Genomic DNA, 15,476 nt, shown 5'->3' with positions numbered 1-15,476 from the left:
CTAATAGGAAATTTTAGAAAAAATGTGCAGCAGGCTGCACTATGAGCAAAAAATGACAATGGATAGAACTGTGTGAGGCAGTGTGAACCCCCCCTGAGCTGAATACAACCTGGTATATGGCTGCACACAGACTACAGAGTGAGCTGCACACACACACACACACTGAGACCTTGCAGAACGCTGTTAAAACAGCGCTGCAAGGCAAGAGCAAGGTGAACTGAACAGTGAACACAGCGTTTGCTAAATTAGCCTTGGAAAAGCAAAATAAAGCAATTAGCTATCTCAACTGGCCCTCAGTTAGAACACAGCGTCCTGTCCCTAACTGAAATCACAGCAGAGTGAGCGCAAAATGGCGGCAGCGTTTTTTATAGTGCAGAGTGACATCATTTCAGCAGCCAATCACAGCCTTGCCAGTACTTACATGCCCACCATGCTAAACAGGATGTGCCCACACTTCCATTCATTCCTCATTGGCTGCTGCGTTCAGTTTGAATTCTGGGAACTTCCGATTCCGGTATCCGATACGCGGGAAGTATCGGAATTCGGTATCGGAATTCCGATACCGCAAGTATCGGCCGATACCCGATACTTGCGGTATCGGAATGCTCAACACTAGTGGCGAGCACTTTGAACCCCCAAGTGCTTCACAGATGTTTATAACGTAGAGCTGTGAAAATAAAAAATCATATTTTTTCCACAAAAATAATATTTTCGCCCCCAATTTTTTATTTTACCAAGTGTAACAGGAGAAATTGGACCCCAAAAGTTGTGTGATTTTTCTTGAGTACGCGGATACCCCATATGTAAGGGAATACTACTTTTGAGGCACAATACAAAGTTCAGAAGGGAAGATGTGCTATATTTGAGTTCAGATTTTGCTGGAATGAGGGTGCCATGTCACATTGGCAGAGCCCCTGAGATGCCAGAAAAACAGAAACCCCCTATATGTAAACTAATTTTACAAACTACACTCCCTAATGAACTCATCTAGGGGTGTAGTGATAATTTTTCTAAGGGCTAATAGGAAATTCTTTTTACAACAAACTGAGGTCCATTTTTCACTGCGTACACCAATACTCTACATGTAATCGGTAAATATTTTTCAGGCACAGTGCAAAGCTCAGAAGGCAAACAGCGCCAGATTTTTCTGTTATGGTTTGCTGGTGCCATAATCCACTGGGAAAGCCCATGAGGTGCCAGAACAGCAGAACCCCCCATAAGTGACCCCATTTTACAAACTACACCTCTCAATGAATTCATCTAGGAGTGCAGTAATCATATTGACACCATGGGTGTGTGTCACAGAATTTTATACCATTGGGCAGTGAAGACAAATTAATTACATTTTTACCACCAAAATGTTGTTTTAGCCAAAGATTTTACATTTTCACACAAGAAGTGGGTAAAGATGGCACCAAAATTGGTGCCACAATTTCTACTGAACGTGGCAATACCCCATATGTGGCTGTACAGTACTACTTAGCCATGCGGAGAGACTTGGGAGGAATGGAGCGCTATTTGCCTATTCAAGTGAATGGGGCTGTGCACATGTCAGTGTGTTTCCACGGACCATGTGTCTGTGGGCAAAACATGCTGACATGTCCGTTTTTAATGTCAGCACGGGCCGCATACGTCCCACACGTGCACATGCAAAACACACATGGATGTCATCCGTGTGACACGCATCAGCGTCGGTGAAGAAACGTTACAGTAAGCGTTGTTCCCCGGCGCCAAGTGCTGAACACGGCTCTCATCATTCTCCCCTGCTCTGCCGGCGATCGGCACGAACAGGGGAGAATGATGTGAGTTACATTTAAGTGATAAAAGAGAAAGCAGGCGGCGGCTGATGGGAATATTACTCCCACCAGTCTAAGGCCGGCGTCACACTCAGCGTAGTGAAATACGGTCTGTTTTTTACAAGCATAATACGCAGAAATGATCCCAAAACAGTGATCCGTATGTAATCCGTAGGCAAGGTGTGGCTGCGTATTTTGCGCATGTAAACCTCCGTGTGTAATCCGTATGGCATCCGTAATGCGTTTTTTTCATGCAGCCTGACAAAATGGACATTTAACGGCTTTGGGCAGCCATACCCCGTGATAGTTGATCCACGAAGGAAGAGAAGAAGAATATGGGTGCATCCACTTTTGCGGCAACGCCTCACTAAAGGGCATTTTCACAGGCTGTATACAGTTCTGCGGACACATCCGGACAAATTTTTCCAGTACTGTCGCATGACAAAACCCACATTTGATATCTTGTTGGAGACAGTATGTCCAGGAATAATGTATCAGGTTACCAGGATGTGGAAATGTATATCCGCAGAGGAGCGTCTTCTCCTTACCTTACGGTATGTATTCACCATCCTCACATACCGTATGTTGATGATGTTTTTTGGCCTATTTTGATTTTCGAAGCATCAGATTTAAATTATATTATTCAATTTTAACAAAATCAGATACAAATATGTAATAAGTGTTAAATGTTAATAGCCAGTGTACATTTTGTAAGGTACACTGGTATCCTGCCTTTTTATATCCTCATATTACTTTGCTTTACTATGGTTTTTAACAAGCATTGTAACATTGCTAATATTTTTTGTTGTTGTGTGCTTTCAGATTCCTGTCAACTGGATTGTCTTATGCTGGAATACATCTGGAATTTCTGATAGGGAGGTCCACTATTTCCGGCATTGTGTTTGATAAATGTGTTCAAATATGGGACAAACTACATGAACTTGTGATGCCGTAGCCCAAAAGGGAGGATTGGCTGAAAATAACCCGTGGATTTACTGACTCTTGTGATTTTCCTCACTGTATTGGAGCGGTGGATGGGAAACATATCAGGGTGCGTAAGCCGCCGAACTCTGGCTCCCAATTCTACAATTATAAGCAATTTTTCTCTGTAGTTCTGTTAGCTGTAATTGACAGTAACTACAGGTTTATAATTGTAGATATTGGGGCCTATGGGCGAACTGGAGACTCTAGAGTCTTCAATTCGTCCATTATGAGTCGGCGGCTACGTGAAAACCTGTTGGACCTCCCACCACCTTGACAACTCCCAAGCTGTTTGAATTGTGTATGGTGTAATAATGATTTGTCAAACACAAAGAAATTGGCTTGTTAATGTTTGATTATAAATGATATCATAAGCCAAGAAAATATTTTTTACAGATTCAGCTACGTTGGTGGAGGTGATGGCGGTAGTTCGGGTTGCTGCTCTTTGGCCTTTGTTGGGCCAATTGTCCTTCACCCTGTTGGTGACTTCTCTGCTGGGCCTGCTCCAAAATCTGCCCATGCTCAGATTGCCCAGATGAGTACTGGCCATAAGGGTGAATACTATGGGTATCATGACTTATAGTACACCTCACGAGTCATAACCCCCACCAATATGTCCATGTCGTCCAATCCCAGGTTGGGACCAGCCTCCAACACTGGGTCGCGACAAGTGGCCATATTGATAAGGTTGCTGGAAGGGTGCCATTTGGTACGGTGTAGTCATTGGTGGGTTATGTTGGGGAAAGGGTTGAGGTGTAGGCATATGTGGAGGAGGTGCTTCAAATCCCTCTTGAGCATGCACTGGTTGATTTGTTGGCATACACAGGACATTACTTGTGGACACCTGCCACCTCTCAATGTACTGAAACAAATCATAAGGGCTATTTGGGGGGTGCATGCATCAAGAAGGATTTGAAAGCACCCTCTCACATGTAGCCTCACCTCACGGGGGGTACGGAGATACCGGGCCAGGCTTCGAGAAAATGCCTCCTCACCATCATCCTGAGCAGCCCTGGCCAAATAATTTAAGACACCAGTCCACATTCCTTCGGGTTTCCATTAGCTCTCTCCTTCTGCGGCCATGGCGTGAGGTCACAGCAGGCTGTGGGGAAGCCTCCAGCGGAACAGTGGGGCTGCTGTTGTGGCCAGGATCTTCAGGCATCCCTGAAGCTGGTGCATCTGTGGGTGGGGCTGCATTATCTGTCAGCATCCCATCTGGCAGCCGAAGATGGATCCGGAGGGATGAACATGGTAGGAGCCGTAGATGGACCAGCCACATCTTCTCCTTCCCCAACAGGATCAATCAATGGCTCCGATTCGGACCCTGTTGTCTCCCTCTCAGTGAGGTTGGATTGTGTTCTGTTATGAACATTGAAAAATATAATTTGAGAAATCATCTATGAGCATTCCAAACATATGTGTAATGTGGTGTGAGGTTTGTACTTACGGTCTGAGATACATACTGGGATCCAGAAAGGACAGACGGTCAAAATAGATATACTTTCTTTTTGCAGATGACCCACTTCTGGACCGCTGCTGCCTTTCTCTCTGGTACTGGTTCGTAATGCTGCGCCAACGTCTCATAACATCTTCTACTGCAATGACAAAGAAGAAAATAATGTATAAGGACATTGGGCACAGTGGTACCACAAGGTGTCAGTGATTTCCCAGATTGTAATATGCCCTAGTGAGCTGCATTTCTTAATAAATATCTTCAATAATCAAATTTAACACACAAATACCACAATACCATAAAAGGGAACACCATAGAATGTAAGTACACAAGGACAGGGTCCTCTCCCCTCTATACCAGTCTGTCATTGTAAATTTGCTTACTGTAAGCGACATCTATAAATGCTGTACCTAACCCCTTTGTCATGTCCAGCACCTTTAAAGGGAACCTGTCACCCCCTCCCCCCCCCCCTGGCATTTGTAACTAAAAGAGCCACCTTGTGCAGCACTAATGCTGCATTCTGACAAGGTGGCTCTTTTAGTTCGGGTTCCTGGCACTGTTGCGATCAGAGGTGTAGCTGGGGTTTTGGTTCAGGAGGGGCGAAGCTTCTGAGTGGGCCCCTAACCAGGTAACCTTGATTATAACTGGGTGACACGCCCTAATAGTGGAGGAGAACTTCAGCAGATGACAGCGCTATTATTGAAGATGATCTCTATATAAAGACCAACATGGATATTACCGCCATATGGTCAGTAGTAGATACCAGTCCTATGGAACATATAAGAGATCACAGCACAGTTACAGATAATCTCTTACCGCTGATGTCCTTTATGATGGAATCGTTCACTTTTCATGTCTTTTCCATCTGGCCCAGACTGACATGACAACTTCTTCCAACAAAGACACGTTTCACTTCTCATATTCCAGCCCCATCACCATCTATTCCCAACCTGCACAAACTCCTCATCCTGCTAATACCCCAATACTGAGCCGCTGCTGCCGTATGTGTCCCTATTACTGCACCTGATACCCCAATACTGAGCTGCTGCCGTATGTGTCCCTATTACTGCACCTGATACCCCAATACTGAGCTGCTGCCGTATGTGTCCCTATTACTGCACCTGATACCCCAATACTGAGCCGCTGCCGTATGTGTCCCTATTACTGCACCTGATACCCCAATACTGAGCCGCTGCCTTATGTGTCCCTATTACTGCACCTGATACCCCAATACTGAGCTGCTGCCGTATGTGTCCCTATTACTGCACCTGATACCCCAATACTGAGCTGCTGCTGCCGTATGTGTCCCTATTACTGCACCTGATACCCCAATACTGAGCCGCTGCTGCCGTATGTGTCCCTATTACTGCGCCTGATACCCCAATACTGAGCCGCTGCTGCCGTATGTGTCCCTATTACTGCACCTGATACCCAATACTGAGCCGCTGCTGCCGTATGTGTCCCTATTACTGTACCTGATACCCCAATACTGAGCTGCTGCTGTATGTGTCCCTATTACTGTACCTGATACCCCAATACTGAGCTGCTGCCGTATGTGTCCCTATTACTGCACCTGATACCCCAATACTGAGCCGCTGCTGCCGTATGTGTCCCTATTACTGCACCTGATACCCCAATACTGAGCCGCTGTTGCAGTATGTGTCCCTATTACTGCACCTGCTGTGTGGTTCTCTGTACCCTCTAAAGTAATGCCGGGTGCAAGTGCCCTAGAAATTAGTGCCCACATTTTGCCCCCTAGAAAGTAATATTGCCCTGTGTGCCCCTTTGATAGTCACAGTAACCTGAGTTCCCCTATAACAATAAGTGCCCACTTTACATTTAATAATAATGTCCTCAGTCTCCCCCCTGTACAGCTCCCCTATACACAGTATAATGCCCCCTAACTGTATAGTACCACCCACACAGTATACTGACTCCTTATTAGCCTCCAAACTGTTTGATGGCTCCAACACTATATGATGGCCCCCTCACTGTAATCCCCACACTGTATGATGCCCCTTCACTGTGTGATGGCCCCATAGATAACCTCCATATAGTATAATGTGCCAGATAGTCCTCAATATAGTACAAGGCAGCACCCCATAGGCAGACCCTGTAGTATAAGACAGCACCCCTATCGGCAGACCCTGTAGTATAAGACAGTACCCCATAGGCAGAACCTGTAGTATAAGGCAGCACTCCATAGGCAGCCCCTGTAGTATAAGACAGTACCCCCATAGACAGACCCTGTAGTATAAGACAGTACCCCCATAGGCAGACCCTGTAATATTAAGCAGCACCCCCATAGGCAGATCCTGTATATAAGGCAGCATCCCCCAGAGGCAGATACTGTATGTAAGGCAGCACCCTCCCCAATAGGCAGATCCTGTATGTAAGGCTGCACCCCTCCAATAGGCAGATCCTGCAAATAAGGCAGCACCCCCAATAGGCAGATCATGTATATAAGGCAGCGCCCCCCCAATAGGCAGAGCCTGTATATAAGGCAGCACCCCCCCAATAGGCAGATCCTGCAAATAAGGCAGCGCCCCCCCCAATAGGCAGATCATGTATATACGACAGCACCCCCATAGCCAGATCCTGTATTTAAGACAGCACCCCCCCAATAGGCAGATCATGTATATAAGGCAGCAACCCCCCCCAATAGGAAGATCCTGTATATAAGGCAGCTCTCCCCCCCAAATAGGCAGATCATGCATATAAGGCAGCGCCCCCCCAATAGGCAGATCCTGTAAATAAGGCAGCACCCCCATAGCCAGATCCTATATTTAAGGCAGCACCCCCCCAATAGGCAGATCATGTATATAAGGCAGCACCCCCCCCAATAGGCAGATCCTGTATATAAGGCAGCACTCCCCCCCCAAATAGGCAGATCATGCATATAAGGCAGCACTCGCCCCATAGGCAGATCATGTATATAAGGCAGCGCCCCCCCCCCCAATAGGCAGATCATGTATATAAGGCAGCACCCCCATAGCCAGATCCTGTATTTAAGGCAGCACCCCCCCAATAGGCAGATCCTGTATATAAGGCAGCACACCCCCCCAATAGGCAGATCCTGTAAATAAGGCAGCACACCCCCCCAACAGGCAGATCCTGTAAATAAGGCAGCACTCCCCCCCCTAAATAGGCAGACCATGCATATAAGGCAGCACTCCCCCATAGGCAGATCCTATAAATAAACAAATACTCACCTCTCTTCCTCCTTGTTCCAGCGGCGCTCCCTGCTCCCGCTCATCTACTGACAGCGGGCGCCGGACAGTGACGTCATCGCGCCCGCTGTCAGTGTGGGGGATGATGGGAGAAGGAGCGCAGCGCTCCTTCCCTCATCAATGCGGTGAGCTGTATTGGCTAGATGCCAATACAGCTCACATTGCGATAACAGGCGGGGGGCCCACTGCTGGCACCGGGCCTCCCCACCTGCTCAGAGGCCCCATAGCGGCAGAGCAGGGAGATCGATTCTCCCTCCCCTGTCGCAGAATGTAACTGCTGAGCGCGCCGATGCAGTTACAGTGGCGTAGCTCCGGGTGGACCCCCTCAGAGCGCGGGGCCCGGGGCGATGGCCCCCTCTGCCCCCCCGGTAGCTATGCTACTGGTTGCGATAATCGGTTTTGAAATTTGTCCCTCATACCTGTGAAATCGTCCGGGAGGCAGGTCTTTCCCCTTAATCCAGACACCTCACATCCGTCAATCAGGGCCTCTGCGCGCCGGGCGCCGCCTCCTCTCCCTTCAGTAGCGTCCCCGGCGCCTGTGCTGTAAGTTTGAAGGGCAGCGCAACTTCGCATATCCGAAAAAAAAATAATCTCATGTGGCCGCTGCTCATAATCTGGGAAAAGGATCCCACAAATGCTCCTCCAAGCAGCCCCTTTCCTTGCCCGGTTAGCATAGTTGAAATCACGTTGGTCCCAAATTTAGGGCCTTTCTTGGACCAGCACTAGGAGCATATCAACATTGATTATGTTGGCCATGCTGCTTGCAACTCCGCGGAGGCGTGCGCCAGACTTTCGGGATGTCTGCCTGGCTTTTTCAGCTAATTAGCATGTCTAAGCTTCCTGATTGAGGGCTTGACACATTTCCTGTCACCTGAAGATGTCTGGCGTATTTTTCGCAAGTCACATTGCTGGCCCGTGTGTAATCCATATTTTTTGCGCACCCATAGACTTGCATTGGCAGATTTGCATGCGTTTCTACGGCCGTAAAATACGGCGGCGAAATATACGCCAGATAGAAGCTGCCCCATAGAGAAACAATGGTGCGTGTGCAATGCGTAGTTTTTGCGCCTCTCATACGTCCGTAAAATTCTCTAGTGTGACTCCGGCCTAGCTCTGCTGCTGCTAATAACAGTGACAGCAGGAGCGGCTGATGAAGGTATTCATTATCCACCACCTGTGCTATAAAATAAATAAATGTAAAAAACCGGCATGGGTTCCCCTGTATTTTCTATTACCAGCCAGGCAAAACTCATAGCTGGGGGCTGCAACCCTCAAATGTCAGCTTCAGCAAGGTTGGTTATCAAGAGTATAAAGGTTCCCATGCTGTATTTTTAAATAATTTAAATAATTTAAAAAACGGCGTGGGGTCCCCCCATTTTTGATAACCAGACTTGCTAAAGCTCACAGTTGGGGGCTGGTATTCTCAGGCTGGTAAGGAGCCATGGATATTGACCCCCTCAGCCTAAAAATAGCAACCCGCAGCTGCTCAGAATAGGCACATCTATTAGATGCGGCAATTCTGGTGCTTTACCCATCTCTCTTCCCACTTGCCCTGTAGCAGTGGCAAGTGTGGTTCATATTTGTGGGATTGATGTCACCTTTGTATTGTCAGGTAACATCAAACCAACGGATTAGTAATAGGGAAGCATCTATGAGACGCCAATCCATTACTAATCCTATAGTTACAAGGTAAATAAAGTCACGGCTAGGATAAAGCCTTTTATTAGAAATAAAACAAAACACACTTTTCCATTTTTATATAAAAATAACAAACACAGTTATACTCACCTAACACCTATTCCACCGAAACCCTCGTTCTCCTGTAATAAAATGAAAATAAAAAAAACAACAATGTCCCTCACCTACAGGGCCGGACTGGCAATCGGGCAGTTCTGGCAAATGCCAGAAGGGCCGATGGCAGTAGTGGGCCGCTCGAGTGTGCCGCTGTCGGCACACTCCCGGCCCCGAATTCAACTATACCGGCGTCATAGACGTCGGTACAGTTGAATGCAATGATGGGGAGAGCACGTCTGCTGTCGCTCCCACTCTCATCATTCCCCGCTCTGTCTGCCGCTTACACTGCGGGTGCGCGATGACGTCATATCATCGCGCACCTGCTGTGTGACTGGGCGAGCAGACTGCAGCTGCTGAGACCAGAGCCAGGAGCAGCGCGGGGCAAGAGGAAAGGTGAGTAGAGTCAGTGTTTTTTTTTTTTATTATTACATGGCATGGCTGCATTACATTCTATGGGGCTGGGCAGCGCTGCATTATATTGTATGGTGGCTGTGCTGCATTATATTCTATGGGGACTGGCTGCATTACATTCTATGGGGGCTGGCTGCATAATGCATTACATTCTATGGGGCTGTGCTGCATTACATTCTATGGGGCTGTGCTGCATTACATTCTATGGGGGCTGTGCTGCATTACATTCTATGGGGTCTGTGCTGCATTACATTCTATGGGGTCTGTGCTGCATTACATTCTATGGGGTCTGTGCTGCATTACATTCTATGGGGCTGGCTGCATTACATTCTATGGGGCTGTGCGGCATTACATTCTATGGGGCTGTGCTGCATTACATTCTATAGGGGCTGGCTGCATTACATTCTATGGGGGCTGGCTGCATTACATTCTATGGGGACTGGCTGCATTACATTCTATGGGGGCTGGCTGCATTACATTCTATGGGGGGTGGCTGCATTACATTCTATGGGGACTGGCTGCATTACATTCTATGGGGTCTGGCTGCATTACATTCTATGGGGGCTGGCTGCATTACATTCTATGGGGACTGGGTACATTACATTCTATGGGGCTGTGCTGCATTACATTCTATGGGGTTGTGCTGCATTACATTCTATGGGGACTGGCTGCATTACATTCTATGGGGGCTGAGCTGTAATGCTGGATACAGCTGTAATTATGTTATATAGTCGTGTTACGCTCCCCTCACTTCTTGTAACCTACAAGTGTACAAAGATATTATACAGTCACCATGTGACAAGTGGGCCTGTGTGACTTCAAATGCCAGGGCTGAATTTTAGTCCCAGTCCGGCCCTGCTCACCTATCTGTCATTCTGTCCCATGCCGTAAGCCATGTCTGGGGGCTAATTCGTTTTCAACCTGGACGGTACCAAGATGCGACCATCTAGGCTGAGAACCACTGGTGAATGAGCAAGCGCAGCGTCAGTGACCATCATAGAGGGAACCTCCGGTCAATGAGGCTCTGTTCCCAGCTGGAAAAAAAAAACAAAAAAAACAAAATTGAGCTTAAATTGAGTTGGTACACATGCAGAGGTTAAACGCATGTTCACATTGGCCACAAAACATTGAAACCTACAAGAGAAAAAAGTAAATGAAAACCCTGATGTAACTAAGTAAAAAAGCAAAAGTGCATTTAAATAACACAGAGTTTTTAGTAATACTGTTTTTTGATTAAAAAAATAGCACAAAAGCCATCCCACCACGTCACGGTAACTCTGATCGGGACAGTTCTACACTGTCTAATATTAAAACCTTACATTGTGTCAATGTTGACCTCAGTCTGTTCCCAGCTGGGCAGAACTGCTGTGAGATCCCCACTAGCACCGTGAGTGCAAAGGTGACATCGTGAGTGCTCATGATGCTAGCGGAGATCTCACCGCAGTTCCGCCATGCTAGGAACGGAGCCTCAGTGACCGGAGGTAACCTCTATGATGCCATCGCCGGACACTGACTCTGCGCTCACAGCATCTCATTCACCAGTGGTTCTCAGCCTGGATGATCACGATGACGTAATTAAAAGAGTATACCTTGCCTTGGTGGCAGGCTTAACAAATCTTTTGGTCAAAACAAAAGCTGATAGCTATGTATCTGATATGATGTTCGATGGGAATGGTTAATGTGTAATTGGTGAGGACGTTGTGCAAAAGTGGAGTTTTTCCAAGGGTGAGCGGTGGGACTGTGGAAGATTCGAGGGGTGGAGGTGGAGCCTGGGTGGAGGCGGAGCCTGGGCAGAGTCTCAAGGGGTTTCAAAATTTTGCCAGTGTGGGGCCCTGAAATTCCTGGTGGCAGCCCTGCCTATATTAAAAGTGAAAATAAATGCCCTTGAGATAAACTGGCCATGTCCATAAAAGAGATATCACATGGCACTATGGAAATGCAATAATTCCCTGCCACAGCGATAATAATCTGATATCAACACTATCCATGGATACATCTGTAATCTGGAGACATAATTACTTCTATGGATTCAAGCACCAGGATTGAGGATTGGAAAATTAAAGGAATGTAACATAAACTGCAATTAAGGATATCATATAGTTATGTTAGGTGGGTGTGCCTAGGGTGGTAAAAGCATGCTCAAAAATATGTCTATAATATTATTTCACTAGGGGGTTCCTACGGGAAAATATGACATAAATTAGAATTATGTCATTAAACCACCTTTGTTTGCATATGATTAGCTACCTTCCTCTCACCTAACCACGAGGAAGGGTGAAGGAAGGGTTATTATGAGAACTTTATAACATCTCATCTACAGAAACTCATGGTCATTTCCAGGAGGGACAATGCAAATTGTAGATCAGTCCTAATTTCTGCGGCGATCTCCTCTGCCAGAAGGTCTCACAGATCCAACCTGTGAGATATAACTGTGTTTAACCCTATTATTTTTGTACTGTTTTTGCTTTAATGTGTGTATTTATTATTATAGTGCTTTGGAACAAAGCACTATATTGTTATTCCACCGTGGTAAACTTCTTCTTCTTATTCTTATTATAGTGCTTTGGAACAAAGCACTGTATTGTTATTCCACCGTAGTCAACTTCTTCTTCTTCTTATTATAGTGCTTTGGAACAAAGCACTATATTGTTATTCCACCGTAGTCAACTTATTATAGTGCTTTGGAACAAAGCACTATATTGTTATTCCACCGTCGTCAACTTATTATAGTGCTTTGGAACAAAGCACTATATTGTTATTCCACCGTCGTCAACTTATTATAGTGCTTTGGGACAAAGCACTATATTGTTATTCCACCGTAGTCAACTTATTCTTCTTATTATTATTCAGTCCGCAATTAATGCGGCCCGAACCGCTGCACGCACAGACTCCAGTGAGGTGTCATTTCGAAGCCAGCGTTCCTGGCAGGTGTGCTAAGTATTTTTCGTGTCGATCGGATTTGTAGTTTTGGCGCAATTGGCGTTTGAAAATTTCGTCTCAATGCATTTCAATGGGAAATTGTTCCAACAATAAGGGATAATGGCTGATTTCTGAGGCAATTTCAAAATAACTGCCAACTGCCACCTGGCTGATTAGCTCATTGCGATGTGCAGTCAGACCCAGTTACTATGCCAACGCCTACGAACTCTACATGACCCCACCAGGACACAGTTTTGCCAGATAATATCAGCTCTTAAAGTGACCCGCGCACCAAATTGGCACCTGAGGTGCGCAGCCCACCAAATCGGACCCGAGTGGCCCCGCCCACCAAATCGGACCCCGAGTGGCCCCGCCCGCCAAATCGGACCCAGAGTGACCCCGCCCACCAAATCGGACCCAGAGTGACCCCGCCCACCAAATGTGACCGAGTGACCCCGCCCACCAAATGTGACCCAGAGTGACCCCGCCCACCAAATGTGACCCAGAGTGACCCCGCCCACCAAATGTGACCCAGAGTGACCCCGCCCACCAAATGTGACCCAGAGTGACCCCGCCCACCAAATGTGACCCAGAGTGACCCCGCCCACCAAATGTGACCCAGAGTGACCCCGCCCACCAAATGTGACCCAGAGTGACCCCGCCCACCAAATGTGACCCAGAGTGACCCCGCCCACCAAATGTGACCCAGAGTGACCCCGCCCACCAAATGTGACCCAGAGTGACCCCGCCCACCAAATGTGACCCAGAGTGACCCCGCCCACCAAATGTGACCCAGAGTGACCCCTCCCACCAAATGTGACCCAGAGTGACCCCGCCCACCAAATGTGACCCAGAGTGACCCCGCCCACCAAATGTGACCCAGAGTGACCCCGCCCACCAAATGTGACCCCGCCCACCAAATGTGACCCAGAGTGACCCCGCCCACCAAATGTGACCCAGAGTGAACCCGCCCACCAAATGTGACCCAGAGTGACCCCGCCCACCAAATGTGACCCAGAGTGAACCCGCCCACCAAATGTGACCCAGAGTGACCCCGCCCACCAAATGTGACCCAGAGTGACCCCGCCCACCAAATGTGACCCAGAGTGACCCCGCCCACCAAATGTGACCCTGAGTGACCCCGCCCACCAAATGTGACCCCGCCCACCAAATGTGACCCAGAGTGACCCCGCCCACCAAATGTGACCCAGAGTGACCCCGCCCACCAAATGTGACCCAAAGTGACCCCGCCCACCAAATGTGACCCCGCCCACCAAATGTGACCCAGAGTGACCCCGCCCACCAAATGTGACCCAGAGTGACCCCGCCCACCAAATGTGACCCAGAGTGACCCCGCCCACCAAATGTGACCCAGAGTGACCCCGCCCACCAAATGTGACCTAGAGTGACCCCGCCCACCAAATGTGACCCAGAGTGACCCCGCCCACCAAATGTGACCCAGAGTGACCCCGCCCACCAAATGTGACCCAGAGTGACCCCGCCCACCAAATGTGACCCAGAGTGACCCCGCCCAGCAAATGTGACCCAGAGTGACCCCGCTCACCAAATGTGACCCAGAGTGACCCCGCCCACCAAATGTGACCCAGAGTGACCCCGCCCACCAAATGTGACCCAAAGTGACCCCGCCCACCAAATGTGACCCAGAGTGACCCCGCCCACCAAATGTGACCCAGAGTGACCCCGCCCACCAAATGTGACCCCGCCCACCAAATGTGACCCCGCCCACCAAATGTGACCCCGAGTGGCCCTACCCACTAAATCGGACCGCGAGTGGCCCCGCCCACCAAATCAGACCCAGAGGTGCCCCGCCCACCAAATCGGACCCAGAGTGACCCCGCCCACCAAATCGGACCCAGAGTGACCCCGCCCACCAAATGTGACCCAGAGTGACCCCGCCCACCAAATGTGACCCAGAGTGACCCCGCCCACCAAATGTGACCCAGAGTGACCCCGCCCACCAAATGTGACCCCGCCCACCAAATGTGACCCCGCCCACCAAATGTGACCCCGAGTGGCCCTACCCACTAAATCGGACCGCGAGTGGCCCCGCCCACCAAATCAGACCCAGAGGTGCCCCGCCCACCAAATCGGACCCAGAGTGACCCCGCCCACCAAATCGGACCCAGAGTGACCCCGCCCACCAAATGTGACCCAGAGTGACCCCGCCCACCAAATGTGACTCAGAGTGACCCCGCCCACCAAATGTGACCCAGAGTGACCCCGCCCACCAAATGTGACCCAGAGTGACCCCGCCCACCAAATGTGACCCAGAGTGACCCCGCCCACCAAATGTGACCCAGAGTGACCCCGCCCACCAAATGTGACCCAGAGTGACCCCGCCCACCAAATCGGACCCAGAGTGACTCCGCCCACCAAATGTGACTCAGAGTGACCCCGCCCACCAAATGTGACCCAGAGTGACCCCGCCCACCAAATGTGACCCAGAGTGACCCCGCCCACCAAATGTGACCCAGAGTGACCCCGCCCACCAAATGTGACCCAGAGTGACCCCGCTCACCAAATGTGACCCCGCCCACCAAATGTGACCCAGAGTGACCCCGCCCACCAAATGTGACCCAGAGTGACCCCGCCCACCAAATGTGACCCAGAGTGACCCCGCCCACCAAATGTGACCCAGAGTGACCCCGCCCACCAAATGTGACCCAGAGTGACCCCGCCCACCAAATGTGACCCAGAGTGACCCCGCCCACCAAATGTGACCTAGAGTGACCCCGCCCACCAAATGTGACCCAGAGTGACCCCGCCCACCAAATGTGACCCAGAGTGACCCCGCCCACCAAATGTGACCCAGAGTGACCCCGCCCACCAAATGTGACCCAGAGTGACCCCGCCCACCAAATGTGACCCAGA

General features: G+C 49.1%; 1 long non-coding RNA gene across 1 annotated transcript in view; it reads right to left on the bottom strand.

Annotated features, from left to right (window-relative positions):
• Window positions 1-712: 712 nt before the first annotated feature.
• The window catches only part of LOC138667512 (uncharacterized), a 74,943-nt gene continuing 60,179 nt past the window's right edge, over window positions 713-15,476 (bottom strand). The window contains exons 2-3 of the long non-coding RNA XR_011318801.1: window positions 4,225-4,372; window positions 713-4,136 (exon numbers count right to left, since the gene is read on the bottom strand). This is a non-coding gene — a long non-coding RNA (uncharacterized lncRNA). The remainder of the gene's footprint in view (window positions 4,137-4,224; window positions 4,373-15,476) is intronic.

The sequence above is a fragment of the Ranitomeya imitator genome, chromosome 2, assembly GCF_032444005.1.
Source record: "Ranitomeya imitator isolate aRanImi1 chromosome 2, aRanImi1.pri, whole genome shotgun sequence".
Classification (NCBI taxonomy): domain Eukaryota; kingdom Metazoa; phylum Chordata; class Amphibia; order Anura; family Dendrobatidae; genus Ranitomeya; species Ranitomeya imitator.
This window is presented reverse-complemented; position numbering and strand designations above follow the sequence as displayed.